Genomic DNA, 20162 nt, shown 5'->3' with positions numbered 1-20162 from the left:
AAGGCTTAGGATAGAATAACATTTACCTAAGATTCATAAGTGATATGATATTCTTGAAAAGGTTAAAAGCTAGTGGGGTGAAAATTTTAATTTTTCAGAAACTAAAATGTCGGCTGTAATACACATTTTCTCACATCTGGGAATATTTTTTTAAAGCGTACAGAGTGTGGATGAAAAATTCCCCCCCACTTATATTTTTAAATGGTTAAGGACATTAAATAGTTCCGAGTTACTTTTAATCTTTTCAATAATCAGATTTTCCCAATAGATTGACGAAGGAATTTTGCAATAAAAACTATACTTCACTAAACATTAAACTTACAGAAAAAAATATTCAGAATATATGCAGTCGACAATGAGGCAAAACGCCGTAGAAAAATAAGACACCAGAGTCTATTTCATAATCATAAATTAAAATTCTAAATTAATTTTCACCGTTTTGACCTTAAACAAATGTTTTTTAAAAAAAAAATTTCGTATTAATTAAAATTCTGCGTCAAAATGCAAAGAACACTTTTGGGGGTTGCACTGGGTTCCCAAAGAGGTAAGCCATATAATTAAATTTAGAATTTAATTCTTAGAGGGATGAAAAATAAAACATCTTCAAAATAGTTCTTATATCGTTTAAAATACTTCATTCTTGATAATGATGAAAATTTTGCAGTTTGTGTCTAGTTAATTAAATTTGATTTCTCACCAAGACCAGGGAAACACTTCTTTAAATGTTTTAAGAGTAAAGTAAATGTTGCTAGATATGAAAATAGCTCTAAATATTTCTAAAACTAGTGTTCCAACGTTAAACTTAGTCAAAGCAAATCTAGATTTCATCAAAACTGAATTAACTATCCGTGGCTATAACTATCCGTAGCTATAACTATCCGTAAAGTAATTATAGATAAATCCAACTATAATCTTATTATTTCTTTGTAAATTTTAAGCAAAACCTGAAGACAAATTTACCAAACCCTTAAGTTTTAAATTACCACTTCAGAGGCATTAACGTATTTCAGTCTGGAATAAATAGAAACTCTTATGTATAAGAAATATGAAACTAACCCACTTAGTGTATGAAATATTTATTAAAAAGAACATTTTGCAATACATATAAATATTCTAAGCCACATTTTGACATTATTTACATATTACATTTCCCTCATTTACATATTAGTGTTAAACACCTTCCTTAATTACATGGAGCTCTAATAACAATGGAGTTGAAGCAACATTTCATATTAAGCTATCGCTTTATTTACACATCCTTTTACATAAACTGAAAATTTTGCATCAAATGAAATATTTATTAACATAGATTTCTTAAAGAGTACATTGAGGTATCAAACAGTAAACTGGATATTTAATTGCATAAAGATTATGTATTGATGCAGATTTTTACAAGGGGAATTTTCAATATAAAGAATAAGCCTTAATTATTAAGCCTGAATACATTAAAATTTTTAACTGAAATTAATTTTGTCATTCTGAAAATTGCGTCTCAAAAAAGAAAACAAATTTAACATTTCAAAACGTTTTCACTTCAGAATTAAAAAGTTTCTTTTGAAAGTGAAACTATTCATTAGTTTTTGAAAATTTACGTATGAAAAGCAGATTTGTGCACATTTAGCGCTTAGTTTTTAAATTTAAACTTTAGACTACAATTTTGATGAAAACTAATATTACTTTATTTACTTACATTTTCTCTGCCTTTTTAAATTTTATAATCTCTTCCGAAATTTTAAAAATTTTTAACCGGTTTTTTCTTTTTCGGCTGGCTTATAAATTCTGAAGACTTACAGCTATTAATCTATTTTTACTATAATTAAATAACGTTAAAGTTCTATTGAACACACGATCAATATAGCGAAATAAATCAAAAAGGGAACTCTTCTTAACTATTCTGTTTAAGTGTCTATGCTGAATGAATATATAAAGTAATAGCTTGCTTCGAGTTCTTAAACCAATAGACACTACCGTTAAAGATTTAAGGTCTCTACACAGTACGAGGATACCAATCTTCCACAAAAGAGTGCACGAGTGAATCGAGAAGTTCCGAAACGGCTGGACGAGTGTGAAACATGACGAGAAAGCAGAACGGCCGTCTTCCACTTCCACGTCATATTCCACACTAGTCTAGTATAAGGCTGCTATACTATCAGAGCTGACCTATCACGCAATATTGGAGCAAACAAGTTAGCAAGTTAACGTTATGTTAGTATTAGTTATGTTAGGTGCTTATGTTAGCTCTTTGCTCCAAAAATGTATGATAAGTCGGCCTGTCTAATTCAGGGGCTCTAGTCTAGAACATACCGAAACTTCCAATTCACCCTTGCACACTTTTGCTGCTGATAGATGTCCCCAAATTGCGTAGACCTGCTATATCATCGACTATAACCGCGCTAATACTGGCTGTTTTTCATTGAGCTGTCTTTTAATTGAAGTTTATTGATAAATACGTGCAACTACGTTTAAATTTTGCTCTCTAGAACTATATAATGCTATAGCCGCAATTTCTATTTAAAATTTCAAAATTTACCTAGGTGGAAGGAATGTTAACAGCGTAGAATTAGAATTTCGTAGAAATTTTACTTCATAGAAATCAAAACAGTTAGCAATCCCAAAAGATAGTTAACATTTCGTATTCTCTAACATTTAATTTAAATTTGCATAGACTATTTCTCGTCTGTTAACAATGTTCAGCTTAGGGTAGAGCGAAAATGAATTTAGAGATTACAAAATCTATATTTCAGAATTTACAAATCTGCATTTCATACGGTCAAAATTTAATTACAAACAAGCTTATTGTTATCTATGTCATTAACTCTTATCGAAGTATTAAGCGCAATCGCAACATACTATGAGAATAAGAAAAATTGTTCAAAATTTTACTGTTAAAGACTTAAAAATGAATTATATATTACCTCGTGGATTGTAGCGGCATTTTTTCAATTTCGCAAATTTCTGATAAAAACTTGAATCGACTTCTCCGACTAAGAACCTATATTTGCAGTACTCTTGCACGGGAATTTGAGAAAAAGACACTGATATAATTACAGAACTTGCTAGATTTAAAAATATGCGTTCAAGAACTTTTAAAATACTCATTTGAATCATATTCAATATGTATATTTGCTTTACGTAGCAGCAAACTCAGTTTTGGAATCTTAAATTGGCAACATTTGAGTTATACGTAAATACGTGGAATCTATTTTAAAGTATGTAAACCCATACTAAATACCCATTTTTTTTATTAGAAACATATACACGCTGAAAGATTTAAATTTCCTTAAAAAATATTTTAAATAGTTATAAGTTATCCTGAATTTGGATAAATCTTGTAGCAATACTAAGTTAAAATATTCACAACTCCAATGGTTTTAAATTTTCGAATAGACTTTATTTAATTCACGTTCCAATGTTGCCATCTAACTTAAAATGCAAACTTATTAAAAAAGCAAATTCTATAATTTGGACCTTTAAGGACGTTATGATTTATTTTCGAAATTAAAATATATTCTTTTTATCAGACTATGGGATATTCTGCATTCTGAAATGATTAATTTTGTAAGGAACCTATTTTTAGTAGTCTCTACCATGCGCGCATCGAAAACTAATTTGTCTAGTACCCACTTTTTTCGTTTTAGATTAGTTTAATGTCAAGTTAAGGATCCTGTACACGAAGTTCCTCATTGCGTTATGCCTAACAGTTTGATTTCATTATCCTTTAATGGCTATAAAAGGTTTTAAAATGTGCCGACTACATTCCAGGATGTTGAAAACCTGGTCAGAACAGATTCATACTGTGGATAGACGGCTCCAGATGCAGGACCTAGCTTACTTATAAATCATACTTAGTCAATCTATTTATTATGAAACTAGTTTAATATTACAAGAGACTATTTAAACAAACTATTGCAAACTATTTAAATTGGTAATTATTCTGCAAACTATTTAAATTGGTAATTAAGGTTTAAGTTACTTCGTCGACCTAAAATATCACTTAATTAGGCCCTTCAGGTTGAGGAATTAAACATTTGGAGCCGGGCATCCACCATCCGAATTTAATCGCTTGTGATAAAATTCTACATAAGAGTTAAATCTGAGAAAAATTTCAGCTATACGTCTTTTAACAAGTTTATTTGATCAAATTTTACAATCAATTTATTTCTTCCCTCAGCCGCCCAGCTGGCCGAGCGGTTAGCGCTCCTGACTTCGAAGCCAATGGCCGCGGGTTTGAATCCCGTTCTGGGCATGGATGTTTCTCTTGTGTTGTCCTCTGTTGTGTGTGATGAGTGAATGTGGCCCACCCTATGAACGGGTTTGTGGCAGTGTGGCGTGGGCAATGTTACTCCCCTCCGTGACTTTGGTTCACACGTGTCCACTGGGTAACGCGAAATGAGTAACTCTGGCATCTTCTAAGGCGAAACGAATCAAGTTCAGTGCCTGCCATTCGAAAAAAAATTTCTTCCTTAATTGCGCATAAGTGACCATTTAACAATTCACTTGCGTATGTATTGGCTAATGTAACACAGGATGAAAAAAGATTGATATATGGATTATAAAATTTGCGATAAATTTTAAACGCTACCCTTTAGTTACAATTTCCCAGAAATATCGCGAAAAGAAAACATAAATCAGAAGTTTGAGGTAGGAAACGAGACAGTTTCAGGCTATTGTTTAGGGTGTATCTAATAGAAATGATTTTCAAAATTAAAGCTGTCAGGTTTAATTTATTTTATGTTTTTTTTAATTAATTTTTGTTTCCTTTGGTATAAGTACCATAAGCTCTCCAGTCATAGTAGAAGTCGCTAGTTTTTTTTTAAATGTCTACCGAGTTAAAAATTTGTTTTAGTTTAAAAATACATATTTAATTTTGATTTTGTAAATACTTATAACAAATCCACGTTTTTATAACTCCGCTGTCTACATCTTTAATATACCGGTTTTGCAATATTTCATCAGAATTAGAAATTTAAAAATTCGAACAAAGCTGAATTTTAATAAAATTAGTTTGTTTCCAAAATATTTCAAAGAGTTCTCTACGCGTGAATTTTACTATTTTATATTTTATAATTGAAGATTATTCGAAACTGTTTAATTTCAAAACCTTAATTACAAAAAATTTTAGGTTAATTCATAAAAATTTCAATATCTTATACCGCGTCATTGTGCCCCATTGTTTAAACTTATTTAACAGCCGAGTCAATGAATCAATGTTAGTTTGTAATTAAAAAATATGTTATAGTTAGTCGTATGTTAGTAATTAGCCAGAATTAATGTACACAAAAATATGAATGCATAACGAAATTCCTTAAACATGAACTGCTTTAAATTTGCTCATCCCGGCATATTTACATTAAATAAAGAAAATACAAAAGTTTTCTAAATTTATTTACTTTTTAATATATCCTTTTATCACGTGCTATACTCATAGCCCGTTTCTCAATTAAACTAACTGAATCATCTGTAATAAATATTGTTCAGTGTTGAAGTTTTTAGTTGAACAGATACTTTTGGGAGCTCAAAATGTATCATTAAAACGCTATAAGTATTTAGAATTGAAATGAAGCAAATTCAGGCATATCCATTTAAAGATTTTCGTTATGCAAATAGACTCGGCAGAGAAATAAGATTAAAAACAGGACTAGTTTTGTAGAAGCCGATTTCTAAAAATATATTTTATCGGAAATATAATTTCCGTTTAACGTAAGAAATCACCTGACAAGTTGAAATATTTGTTACTATCAAATTTGTTACTTATCTAATTCATTGTAGGAGAGAATGAGTAATTTTATACTACAGATTTTATAACTTAATTACTAAACAGTTACGTTTAAATTTTTCTTAATCATTTCGTTCTTAAATTTGATATAGTTCTCATTAATGTTTTTAATTAATAGAATACGTAGAGTTGCTATTGCCTATAGATACTACAGAAATGTTTGAAAAATTATAAATTTAGATACGTTTGTTTAGTGTAATTTATCCTAACACACTTATAAATACGCAGATAAAAACAATGCTGTAGTATTAACGCGATAAACATTCAACATTGTGTTTTCAATTGAGGTACACTATATGATTAGGGCGAGCCGGCCAGGTGGCCGAGCGGTTTGCGTGCCTGACTGCGGGGCCATAGGCTGCGGGTTCGAATCCCGCTCTGGGCATTGATGTTTCTCTCTTTGTGCTGTCCTCTGTTGTGTGTGTGTGTGTATTATGTGTGAATGTGGGCCCCCCTATAAACGGGTTTGTGGCAGTGTGGCTTGGGCAATGTTGCTCGCCTCCGTGACTTTGGTTAACAGGTGCCCACTGGGTAACGCGGAATGAGCAACAATTCTGGCATAGTATAGGCAAAGACTCAAATTCAGTGCCTGCCATTGGAAAAAAATTAGGGCGAAAAGAAATTTTGAAAAATGCGGAGTTTTGATGTGACAGCGAGTCTTAAGCTTTAAGGATTTTAAATAATGTAAGCGATGATTACACGGGCAGATTCTGAATCATATAAAAATTTTATTTGGAACAGTATACACGCTACCTTAAATACTAAAACTGCTACTTAATAATACATTACTAATGAGGTAGGATTTACTCCTTGCTATCAATTTGATAGTTTGCTTATTTAGGTAACAAAATGTGATAATGCATATTCTGTTTTTTTGGTATCCAAACATCTCGTTACTGCAAAAGAGTTTTAAAAATTTTAAAATGCGAGTTTAATTATACCGGTTTTTTCCCTGCTCAATTTGAGTTGTTAAGATTAAAACAAATTTAAGAGTTGCGTTAGTATAATTTATTAAATTTGGAGTTGTGAATTTTACCAATTAAACGTTTCATTAAATATTTTTTTACTCAAGTTATGCTTTAAATTTTCAGATTGAATAAGTGTATTTTAAATGTAGATTTTGAAACTAGCGCATCTAATAACGTATTTAGTGGAGAATATGGGATAATTTAAGAATTAGTAATACCAAAAAATTTGATATCTAATGTTCTATTTATATAAATATGCTCAGTCGGAGAATCTGGCGAAAGTACTTTAATTTTTAATTCCCTGAATTCAATACTTTGAAACGCAAAGCGTTGAAAGTTAATTTTTCTTAAATATTAAGTCATAGCTGATAACGAGTAATAGCTAACAATAAGCTTGCCTTAAAAATTTTAAGACTATTAACAGTACGTATATATAATACACAGCCGATATATTTGAGAAGGTGCAACCTTTTTGCAAAGACTAAGACTAACTGCAACTAATTTAGATATTTAATGTGTAAATATGACTCATTATTAATGAATAAAAATTTATGTATGATAAATAAAAAGAATATTAAGATTTACATTTTTTGTATGCTTAAAAAAGCTTTGAAATAAATTTTAGAAAAAGGTACTTAAAATGCATATAACGTATGAGTATGGATTTAGATTTAATTAAAAATATATAGCTCATTCTTAGAAGAGGAGAAATTTAAATATCCATAAAATAACAGTAGAATTTCAAGGAGAATATAAAATAAACCTCTTGTTTAGGTGAAGTAATGTACAGTCAGCGCTTATGTTATGTCGTGACGACTAGGCAACTAAAGTAGGGAACGATCCACGTGGCAACTAGGTCAGCAATGGAGATCTTGGCAGACTACGACCCTCGTGGAAACTAGGTCAGCAATGGAGATCTTGGCAGACTACGGCCCTCGTGGAAACTAGGTCAGCAATGGAGATCTTGGCAGACTACGGCCCTCGTGGAAACTAGGTCAGCAATGGAGATCTTGGCAGACTACGGCCCTCGTGGAAACTAGGTCAGCAATGGAGATCTTGGCAGACTACGGCCCTCGTGGAAACTAGGTCAGCAATGGAGATCTTGGCAGACTACGACCGTCGTGGCAACTAGGTCAGCAATGGAGATCTTGGCAGACTACGACCCTCGTGGCAACTAGGTCAGCAATGGAGATCTTGGCAGACTACGACCCTCGTGGCAACTAGGTCAGCAATGGAGATCTTGGCAGACTACGACCCTCGTGGCAACTAGGTCAGCAATGGAGATCTTGGCAGACTACGACCCTCGTGGCAACTAGGTCAGCAATGGAGATCTTGGCAGACTACGACCCTCGTGGCAACTAGGTCAGCAATGGAGATCTTGGCAGACTACGACCCTCGTGGCAACTAGGTCAGCAATGGAGATCTTGGCAGACTACGACCCTCGTGGCAACTAGGTCAGCAATGGAGATCTTGGCAGACTACGACCCTCGTGGCAACTAGGTCAGCAATGGAGATCTTGGCAGACTACGACCCTCGTGGCAACTAGGTCAGCAATGGAGATCTTGGCAGACTACGACCCTCGTGGCAACTAGGTCAGCAATGGAGATCTTGGCAGACTACGACCCTCGTGGCAACTAGGTCAGCAATGGAGATCTTGGCAGACTACGACCCTCGTGGCAACTAGGTCAGCAACGGAGATCTTGGCAGACTACGACCCTCGTGGCAACTAGGTCAGCAACGGAGATCTTGGCAGACTACGACCCTCGTGGCAACTAGGTCAGCAACGGAGATCTTGGCAGACTACGACCCTCGTGGCAACTAGGTCAGCAACGGAGATCTTGGCAGACTACGGCCCTCGTGGAAACTAGGTCAGCAACGGAGATCTTGGCAGACTACGGCCCTCGTGGAAACTAGGTCAGCAACGGAGATCTTGGCAGACTACGGCCCTCGTGGAAACTAGGTCAGCAACGGAGATCTTGGCAGACTACGGCCCTCGTGGCAACTAGGTCAGTAACGAAGAGTTTGGCAAGCATGGACATCTAGTCAGAAATGGAGATCTCGGAAGATGTCCCCAGGGATACGATATGACGGTGAAGTACTCAATACAAAGCCTTGAGTTAAAAAAAATAAACTTTCGTTACTTTTATGGTAAAATTAACATAGGTCTTTTAGTCAAAGAGAGACAGTGTCTGATATCCGTGCCTCGAGGGAAAGTATGACCATTAACATTATGCACAGGTCTCCGTTAACCCCATTTGTAGGTAGACCTTGAAACGCAAACCCCAGTTTGCATTATTTCACTAAAAATGTTCTTAAATCTTATTACGGTGGTCATATTAGTCCGAACATGTAATTCGTACTCGCAGACCACTGAACTATGTGCGTACTTTTCATATCGCTGGAGTAAAACAGAAATCTATATAAGCAAATGCAAACCAAATGCGAATGAAAATCCCCGAGACTAACAATGGTGCAGTCAAAATTTCAATTACCAAAAACTTTAAATAACCATGAAATTAAGCGATATTTTTACTTTTGAGTGAGCGGGGATTACTTAAATCTAATATTTGATAAAACTTTTGTGACGGTTTTAATTTTAGAGCTTTGTGGCGAATAACTAAATTTCATCAGTCTCCTGATCATTCTAAGCAGATTTTCAGTAGAAGTTAAAAATACCTCTCATCAAGAAACTGAAGGTGAAAATTAATTTCAGATATGAAAAATATAAGGTAGGGCTCAATACTGACGCAGCGGTAGAGGGATCATGGCTAAAAGCTCCTTGCCGTCGGGCTAACCGTGGAAGGATTTGCACAATTTTATAAGGCTAAATTTATCAAACGGTGTCTTAAAATTAAATTTAAAGTTAGAGCTAACGAAATATTTTTTTAAAAAGAAACTAGATCAAAAACTACTTTGTCATGCTATGCTAACAGTTCTACAGTCAATTGTAACGCATCAATTTCAAAATCTCTATATTAATGTTAGAATTTTGAATCTTAAATTTCAAAACGACAAATAGAAATAAATATATCAACATTGAATTTATAAAGAAAATTTAGTATACTTAATGCTTGATAAAAACAAATATACACTTACATCCTAGCTTTTAGTTCAGCGCTAAAATTACACAAAAACTAAAAGCAAAATTCAAAAGTTTACTTTAAAAACATGTCGAGTAAAGAATCAAACTCAGCGTTTCGTAAAATTCCTTTAAATTGCACGAAAATTCTAAGAACAAAAATGAATTAGAGAATGTTGTCTTTATATAAATTAATATATAATACTCAATATATTAAAAATGTAACCTTTTATAAAGTGTGAATAATAAAAATTTTGCTGAAATTACCCATTTTCACCCAGTCTGATACCTTCGAAATGTTTATTTTATTAAATAGTTAGATTTGCCAAATGTTTTATAATACAATCCGTGGTAAAAATGCTACAGGAGTAAATACATTAAAATTTATGTTAAACAAACTTCTTGAGTAGATCAAAATAAATCTTAACTTACTTACCCATTGAATATCTGATAATGATAACTAGCATTCTTTTGCAAGGAATATATTTTTCAATCCAGCATAAGCAAATTTTCTGTAGTAGAGTCTCAATTAACAATTTTAAGGTAGCTTCTTGGATCCTGTAACAAATAAAAATAAATTATACTGACGTACACAGTGGAGTATCTTTTATTTATATTTTACATAATGTAATTTAACCCTTTAATAGGCTTGTTTCTAGGAAAATTAAAGTGTTTTTGGAATTGAAATTGTTATAAGAAAAAAAACTCATTTAGTTAATAAAAATGCCATTTCTTTGTGGTAAGCACATTAAGCACGACCTATTCGGAACTTATTGACTTATTTCTCTTTATTTATAGAATAATTTTCATCAGTGCTACAATCTTCCAAAAATTACGCATTTTATATTTTTATAAGTTTTTTTTTCAACTAACAAAAGGTTGCCAATTTTATTCAAACGCACTTCAAGAAAGCTGAAGTTATTCACAAATTGAAACCTTAATTAAAAATGGTAAAAAAGTTCACCCTCGTCTTTAAAAATGGGTGGTAAGTACACCACCTTGGCTTTAGAAAGGGTTACGCTGGCTGATGAACGTTGTATACTTATGACTAATATATCGATAATATTAGACTAATTCAACGACAATACTAGAGTTCGGTATTACATGTTTATGAGGTTAAATTAAAATCTAATTCCGAGAAGAACTGGAGAAATTAAAAAAAAAGACTTTTTTCGCTCATTTTACAGTTTTCTGACAAATTTATTTTCTAGTCTGAATGACATTTTAACCGTTCCCGAATTTTTAAAATCTGTTTACTTTAAGTCGTGAAAAAATGACTACAGAAAAGTACCGAACGACCCAACATAATTTTAGATATATGTTGGTAGCTAGCCATGGTTGACTTACGAAGGAAATACGCAGTCACATAAACCTATTCTTAGAAAGTTACAGCGGATTTCTTTACACAGTTTCAAAATCATGAATAGATTGCTCATAAAATTAAAATAAGCCAACAACGTACGCAAGATCTTTAGTGTATACAAATAGCAATTTATATATAACAATCTGATAGTGTTTTAGTACGAAATTATTTAATATATTTAGCTAAAATTATGCTATTTACTGATTTTCATGCCCTTTTCGATTTATCGGGATACAGTTGAATCTCCCAATAGATTAATAATCAGAAAATTATATAGCACTGATATCTATCATCTTTTTATTCTAATTTTCAATTTCTAAGAAAATTGCTTCAGTTAGCAATTTCTATTAACCATTGCGTTAGTAGCCATTGATGCCAGGAGTTACACAGATGGACTTTGCTCCAAAGATAAATTTCTCAATTTAAAGTGTAATTATTTTGTCTGCAAACTTTTATTTTACGATTTATTGAATTAAAAGGATACAATTTCTTTGAATTTAATGGCACCAGCAGGAAAACTTTTGCGCAAATGCTAACGAACTATATCACTGCATAACAAAATTAAATGCATAGAAGCCTTCAATATAGAAAACATTTTGCTTTTGTTTAAGCAAACAAGTTTTCGCTAATTAAATTAGTTAAAAAATTTGGTATACGCTAATCATTACTGAATTATTAATATTTAATATTTCAAAGTATTGGGATTAAAACTATTTGGAATATAAAAGGAAAGAGTATTCAACTCATTTTAACTTAGTGCGTACCCTTGCGTAAAATATACAAACGTATAAAATTTTTTTAACAATGAGTGGAAATTACATTTAAAGTTTCAAACAGTAAGTTAATTAAATACTAGGAGGGGAAAAAAGGATAAAGTTTAAAAAGTAAGTGCAATGTTTTAAGTACGTACAATGCCTGGAATCATTCATAAACTGCTACTAATGCTCAAGTTACAGGCTGTTAAAAATATTGCAATAATTTAAATTTTAAAATAGCCGTTTCGTAAACTTTAGTTTGTTTTCCATAAAAGAAAATAAGCAATACGATAAGTCAGTTTTGCACAACAATATAAAACTGGTTTTAATTAAGCGTAACACTGCAAACTAATAATCAATTTGAAAACTAACACTTTAAGCAGGCTAAGATCTTGTCAGAAAATTCAAAGAAAATTATTTTTAAAAATATCCAAGCGAGTACGTTAATAAACTAGGTATACTAATTATTCTTAAGAGTAATCCCAAATCATTGAAAAATACTAGCGTACTATCAATCTCGAAAGTTTAAAAACGTATACAAGCTAGAATTAAAAAGACTAACTTTTGAGTTCGCGAAAGAAAAAATCACCAATAAACAAACTTCAAAAATCTTGCAATAGCGGGTAATACATTTATTACTATTTAAAAGAAAAGAGTTAAAAATGAGATCTGTGAGCTAAAATGAAAATAATGTAGAAGAGTTTCCAGATTATGAAGTTGTGAACATATACGAAGACTAATATTAACTTTTTTCATTTGCCCGAGATGATTTGGGATAGTAAACTGATGGTGAATTAAATATTTCTTACACATAAAAAATTAAAATTTAAACTTAGAAGTTATGTATTATGTTTCGTTTCCTTGTATTTATTAATGAGACAAAAATATGTTGACTTTTCTCTCAAAACATTGGTAAGGGTTAGCGGTTAATCTATCAGCATGAAAAAATTACTATCTCATTTCTAAATACCGGAGATCAAAAATTTAAAAGCTTTTGGAAAGCTAATAAATTAAAGTTAATGTGAATAATAAACAATTTTCGTCGAAATTACCATTTTCACCTTGTGTGATACGTTCAATATGTTGATTTTATAAGATAATTCGATGTTTAAAATTTTTTATAATTCAAATTTATGATGAAAATGCTACACTAGAGTAAATACATAAAAATTTATATTAAACAAATTTCTTGAGTAGATCGAAATAAATCTTAACTTCCTTACCTGTCTATATCTGATAATGATAAGCAGCATTCTTCTGCAAGGAATAGATTTTTTCAATCTAGCATATTCAAACTTTATGTAGTAGAGTCTCAAACATTGATTATAGGGAAACTTCTTGGATCCTGTAACAAATAAGAAAAATAAATTAGGCTGCGTACACAGTGGCGTTATATTTTTAAGTAATGCACTTTAACCCTTTAATGGGAAATTTATTTCTAGTAAAAGTAAGTAAAAGTATTTCTGAAATTGAAATTGTTAAGAACAGCAATTGATATAAAAAATACTCATTTAGTTTATAAAATTGCTATTTTTTGGCGGTAAAGTATATTTAGCGCGAGATCTATTAGGAACTTATTGACTTTTCTTTATATATAAAATAAATTTTATCAATACTACAATCTTCAAAAGGATTTATGCGTTTAATATTTTAATAAGTTTTTTTTTAAACTAACAAATGTTTACCAACTTTATTCAAACGCACTTCAAGAAGGCTGAAGTTATTAACAAATGGAAACCTGAATTAAAAATGGCAAAAATGTTCACCATAGTCTTTAAAATTTGTGGTAAGTATACCAAAGGGTTAAGTTGGCTGATGAACGTTATTTACTTATGATTTATATATATCGATAATATTAGACTAATTCTACGACAAGGTAGAGTTTGGTGTTATTTATACGGTAAAATTAAAATTTCTAATTTCGAAAAGAATTGGAGAAATTAAAGACTTAATATTTCAGTTTTACAGTTTTCTGACAAATCTCTTTTCCAGTTTGTATGACATTTCCACTATTTTCGAATTTTCAAAATCTGTATTTAAGAAGTCATGAAAAATGACCAATACAGAAAATTACCGAACGACCCAACACAATTAGATAAATGTCGCAGCCAGCCATGGTTGACTTTCGAAGGAAATTCTAAAGTACTCAGTAACCTCCACAATCCATTTAGAAAGTTACAACGCATTTCTTTACACAGTTTTAATCATGAATATATCATGACCTAAAATTAAAATAAACCAACAATGCAATGCAAAATATTTAATGTATACAACCAGCAATTTATATATAACAATCTGATAGTGTTTTAGTACGAAATTAAACATAATCGGTTAAAATTTTCAGAAGATTTAATGATTTCATGTCCTAGTAGATATATCAAAATACCGTAGAAAATTTACAATCTGAAAATTTTGCAGCATCTTAATATTTTCCATCCACATCATTTTTCTAGTCTAATTTTAACTTTTTGAAGGAAATTGCTACAGTTAGAATTTCTATTGACTAATTTGTTAGTCTCCATTATTTATCTCATGAATAACAGATGGAATTGGGAGCAAAGTTTGCAGACAAAGTAATCACAATTAAATATAGAAATTCTATAATATTTAGTGACTTATTGAAATTATTATTATTATTAATTATTTAAGGACTTATCGGAAGAAAAAGATTAAAAAATTTATCTCGCCGGTTAGAAGATGTAACACTTGCGCAACTGCAAACGAACTATATCACTACGCAACAAAATTAAATTTTGAACAAATATTTTAACGAAAGAACAGTAAAGGAGAGGAACGATACTCTAAATGCATAGGGTTGTGAAACCGAATGAAAATGAATTCGTGTGACTGATAAAAATAGTTTGATCACAAGAAGCCTTCACTATAGAAGACATTTTGCTTTTGTTTAACCAAACATGATTTCCCTTCTTAAATCAGTGAAAAAAAATCTGGCATATGCTAATAGTTATTAAACTTCATTTCAAAGTATTAGGATTAAAACTATTTTGAAGATAAAAGGAAAGATTGTGTAACTCAGTTTAACACAGCGTATTAATATCATTGCATAAAATAGACTAACTTATACAAATTTATGAATATGCCTCTTAATACTGAGCGGGAATTACGTTTTAAGTTTTAAACAGTAAGTTAATTTGATATTAGTGAGGGGAAAAAAAGGACCAAGTTTCAAAACTACGGACAATTTCTGGTATTAATACATTGTTGCAAATGCTCAGGTTATAGGCTTAAAAAAAAAAAATACTTAAAATTTTTCATTTATTGTTTCGTAAACTATAGTTTGTTTTCCATAAAGGAAATTAAGCTACATGATAAGCCAGGTTTACACACAATATAAAACGTGTTTTGATTAACCGCTTAACAAGTAATTTTAATCTAAACTAATAATCAATTTGAAAACCAATACCTTAAACAAGCTAATATCTTATCAGAAAATAAAGAATATTTATAAACAATCCAAAAACCTACGTTATTATACTAGGTATATTAGTTACTCTTGAAAGCAATTACAAATCATTGGCAATTACTAGCATACCACTAAACTAAAAAATTTTTAAAGACATGTAAAAGTTAAAAAAATATAAAAACTTACTTTACAGTTCTTCCAAGAAAAAGTGATCCATAAACAAACTTCAGAAATCTCGTAATCACAGGAATTACATTCATTACTAGTAAACGTTTAGAACAAAATTTCTGTGGAGCAAAGTATAACACCAGACAAAGAATTATGCACGGTATCCATCTCGGTATTTAAAATGAGACTAACTACATTATGTCTACCTCTTACATAAAACACACAAGCAGCGGAGGCCGTGCTTCGTATTATATATCCCTTAATATCGATAACGATTATTTTCCAGCAAATTTGAGTTTAGTTGGTGATGAAGAGGGTGTGTAGTACTCGCTTTTTTGGGGATAAGCTTTTTTAAGCTTGGTTGTTGTTGTTTTAATTCATTTACGTTGCACTAGAGCTGCACAATGGGCTATTGGAAAGGGCCTGGAAAACATTCCCGAGGATGATCCGAAGACATGACCTCACAATTTTGATCATCTGCAGAGGGGATGGCACCCCTGCTTCAGTAGTCCGAGGACCTGCACGCGAAGTCGAGCACTTTACGGTAGAACAGTTTAAATAGGACCGATACCGCACACCCTTGGTCTCTACGCAGATTGATCCAAGTGATCACCCACCCGCACACTGACTGCAGCCAGTGATGCGTGACTTCGGTGATGTGCTGGGAACCATGTCCTAACGATCAGTCCACTGCGGGACTACTGTTGTTGTTTTTCTTCGGTTGACCTTTTACTAAATGATTATGGTGCGAGGAAGATGGTGATTTCGACTTCAAGTAAGTATTACATTCATGCAGTAAGTGTTGTTTCTACTCCGTTGAAACACTGAGGTCCTACACTGATTCCAGACATGAACTTGAAACCTTCTTTTTAGCTGTCCGAGAGATTAGACACCCAGCTTACCAGTAGACATCAGTTTCACGTTACCTTCGCATTAAGTCCGTCTATGTCTTTCCTCTAATCGTTTTAGTCAGGCCGGGATTGCCTGGTTGGTAAGGAACTGGGCCCATGTCCAAGAGGTCGTGGGTTTGATCCCCACCGGCCGAACACTCCCAGTGTCATAAATTGAGACTGGTGCACGTCAAATCTGTCGAGTCACAAAGCCCTCCATGTTCCAATAACAAATCATACCTCTAGGGGCAATGATCCAGGAGTTTCCTTGCCTTCTGGATGGGCTCAAAATCACAAGGCTACGGAGTTGTACATTAGTAGTCATAAGCCCAAACAATTGGGTCGGCTGTTTATCGTCAGTTATAAAATAAAATAGTTTGGTTGACGCTGATTTTAAAGTTTAATTTTAATTAATGTCAATATAATTATTATATAAGAACTCATAATTCCAAAAAATCAGACCGGTTGTTCAACAACGGTTATAAAATCGTTTAAGTCAAATTGGATTGTCTTTCTGAGGAATGCTCTGAAACGTGGAGGTAGCGGGATTTGAATTCCGTTCTAACCATGATTCTACCTTTACCGAATTCGTGCAATTATATCTTCGATTTGACAAGGATTTATTACCCTTCATTTTATTGAGTATGCAAATCTACATGTGAATAAATTAATCAAATCAATTTTATATTGTAGTACCGTTCAGCTTGATGAAGTTTTGCAAGGGAATCAAGCAGAGTAGCAAAAAAACATAGAGCCAGCACAGTGATATAGACACAGATTCGTTCCCCGAAATCACTGAAACACTTCGACAACAAAGGGATCAACATTCAAAGTTTTTATATCAAACTAGGAAGCTTTGCCCCCTACTCGCTTGCGCTCGCCAACCCCCAGAACTGCTTTCGCAGTTCATTTCGGATTGCTTCGCAATCCAATGCTCGCTCATTGGATACGTTCTTAACGTCTAGCTTTTGTATACTTTTTGGAATACTGAAGTTCCGAAAACTTTTCACTGTAGAAAATTCTAAACCTGTACATTTCAATATTAATTTGAAATTGCAATTGTTAATTTGGGCATTTGGCGATACAACACTTATAGAATTGAAGGATTTGTTACGTCAAGGGCTCAGGTATCATAATTTTGATCTAGTTGCGCTTCTATGTCATTTTGATTTATGTTGCTAAGTTAACTTTCAAAAAATTCTATGGCTGGCAACAGCATTTTTATTTTTTAAGTTGTTCATTTTTATTTCTTTTAGAATTCGTTCTTTTTTTAGCAAAATGTTTTTTAACTTAACAGAAATCTTTGCCGACTGTTTTCTCGATAAATGAAGAAAATAAAGTAAATATTTAAGTGTTGTGAAAAGAATCTTATTTAGTTGTACAAAGTACTTCAGAAAAGCGCTTTCGACAAAATACTAAAATAGAGATCTACTACTCACTTCTGCCTAGCTTAATAGTATGAGATTATCGCAGCTGAATTGAACAACCTGATAATGCTCACTCCGGTTATTGTTTCCGTTTTTAAAAGCGCTATATGGTGAGCCACCTCAACTAGATTTGCCATGTGACATTTTTAGCAGCAATCATTGGTCGATTTTCTAACGTTGCCATTCGGGGAGTTGTAATGAGGCTTTTTTTTGGTGCCGTGTAAGAGAAATATATATATATATATATATATATATATATATATATAACTGTTCCTTCTAATGAACGTACAAGGCGGCTTATGTATGTGTGTAAGAATTTAAAAAAAGTATCAAATTTTTAATTATGATTTGTAAAGTTTATTTTTACCGTACGTTTATAAACGTGTGTGATTGATGCATAGAAGATTATACGGTTCTATTCTTCCGAAGAGCTGCAAAAACGAATAACATTCTACCACAAATTCTGCAAGACTTTCATATCAGAGACTAACTCTGAAATCGAGATCCGCTCTTCCCCGCAAATCCCGCAGTGGACTGATCGTATGGACGTGATTCTCAGTAGAACACCGAACTGGTTGCGGTCAATAAGTGGGTGGGTGACCACTTTGATCTGCCTGCGTAGGGATCGAGTGGGTTTGCATGGTGCCGCTTCTCGTTAAACTCTTCAACCGTAAAGTGTTCGACTTCGTGCGCAAGTCATCATGCTACCGAATCAGGGGAGCCATCCCCTCTGTTGAGAATCAAAGTTGCGATGGAAAAATGACAGTATGGCACAAATATGGTGGAGATGGAAATCGAACCCGGTACTTTTCGATGCGCTTGTTGAAAGGACAATAACCAATGAAGTCCCGCTAGTGATATTTTTTTTGGCATTTCAAACAAAATTACGACGTTTTTACCGAATGACTCTAGCAAAAAATATTATTAACACGTAACGCTAAGAAGATGTGAAAAATGTCTACCGCTTTGCAAAAAATTAGTCTAATTTTCACCCAAAACTTGATTTTTTTTGGCGAAGTGTTTACCAAGGGCCTGATAAAAATTACGATTGATTTTGATTATCGGCTTTTACCTATTCTCAACTACGTGTGTTTAATGTTTTTTCATCGTATCTTTTTTTTTAATTATTCATCACGCTTTGATTAAATTATTCTTTTTCTTTGGTCGCTTTTGTGTTATTTTTTATTTTTTTTTGATTATTAAAATCAAAATTTTATCTGTCCGTAATCTTTAATTTTTTAATTTCTATTTTGGAAAGGGTTCTAAACATGCGTATCAACGGTGGGGATTACGGGAGATTCAGTGCAAAAATGTGAGACATGTGAAATAATGCAAAATTTCTGTTATGGCCATCTTTAGAATGTATTTTTAGAGTCTTTGTAACAAAGGAAAGAAAACTGAATCCTCCAAAAAAGACCACTTTTGGGAGGCGTTGAAGAAAACCTTTGCGTTGAAGACTATTAAAACCACTCTCGGCGACCGGAGAAACATCTGCACCAAATAAATATCAAATAAGGAAGCACGAAAAAATATTTAACGTAATAAATAAGTCTATTACAATTTATTCAAAATATTTGTGTGAGGCTCTTATTTAGAGAGCTCTTTTTGACGATACAACCTCATGTTGCAGTCCACTAAAGACGATGCTATCAATGATTTACTTTTAGAGTTGCAAGTAAAATTAGAAATAAAAGTTCTTTTTAGAAAAAACAAGGATCTCAAACAAAAAAACCTCTTCTCATCTTTTAAAGCTAATTTTTATGATATAAAATTAAATGCAAATGAAACATAATTGTTTATTTATTTAAAAAAAGCTTGATCATTCATAGTTGATAAAATTTCTCTTACACATAACTATAACAGTTGGGATCATTTTTATAGAGGCTAAATTTTATTTGTAGATCCGTCTTTTCATGACGCCAACAAAACAGGCATTTCCGCACCAAGAAAATGACACTTGACTAAAACTACAATTGTTTGGGGGGAAAATCTTGTACCTTCGATAAAAATTTTGAAGTCAATGGAGGTAACTTCTAAGAACGATCAACGACCATTTATTTAACTGTGGAACGGAGAGTGGTCGCTCCCGAGAGGTTTTATTGTACACATTAGGGATTGATTAAAATTATTTAAGCAAGTTATTGATGTCCAACCTCTGATTATAGTAGGAAATAAAAAAGAAGTGACGATGATTATGAAAACTACTTCAGAACTACTTATGAAAACTACTTCGATAGCTTTTTTACTTCCTTTCTTACTTAAATACTAAATTGGAACCTCCTGATGTGAATACTATGGTGATTCTTATCAAC

General features: G+C 32.4%; 1 protein-coding gene and 1 long non-coding RNA gene across 4 annotated transcripts in view; one reads left to right on the top strand and one right to left on the bottom strand.

Annotated features, from left to right (window-relative positions):
- The window catches only part of LOC122272504 (maestro heat-like repeat-containing protein family member 2A), a 455199-nt gene that overhangs the window by 340639 nt on the left and 94398 nt on the right, over nt 1-20162 (top strand). The gene's annotated exons all lie outside the window — the stretch shown is intronic.
- LOC147816070 (uncharacterized) lies at nt 6684-15765 on the bottom strand. The gene is made up of 4 exons (XR_015431653.1): nt 15552-15765; nt 13165-13286; nt 10260-10381; nt 6684-8855 (listed from the first exon to the last, which is right to left on the bottom strand). It is a non-coding gene; the product is annotated as an uncharacterized LOC147816070 (long non-coding RNA).

This window comes from Parasteatoda tepidariorum, chromosome 2 (assembly GCF_982258835.1).
Source record: "Parasteatoda tepidariorum strain Cologne lab strain chromosome 2, Ptep-v5.0, whole genome shotgun sequence".
Lineage (NCBI taxonomy): Eukaryota > Metazoa > Arthropoda > Arachnida > Araneae > Theridiidae > Parasteatoda > Parasteatoda tepidariorum.
Note: the sequence above shows the minus strand (reverse complement) of the source record. Positions and strands in the feature narration are given on the sequence as shown.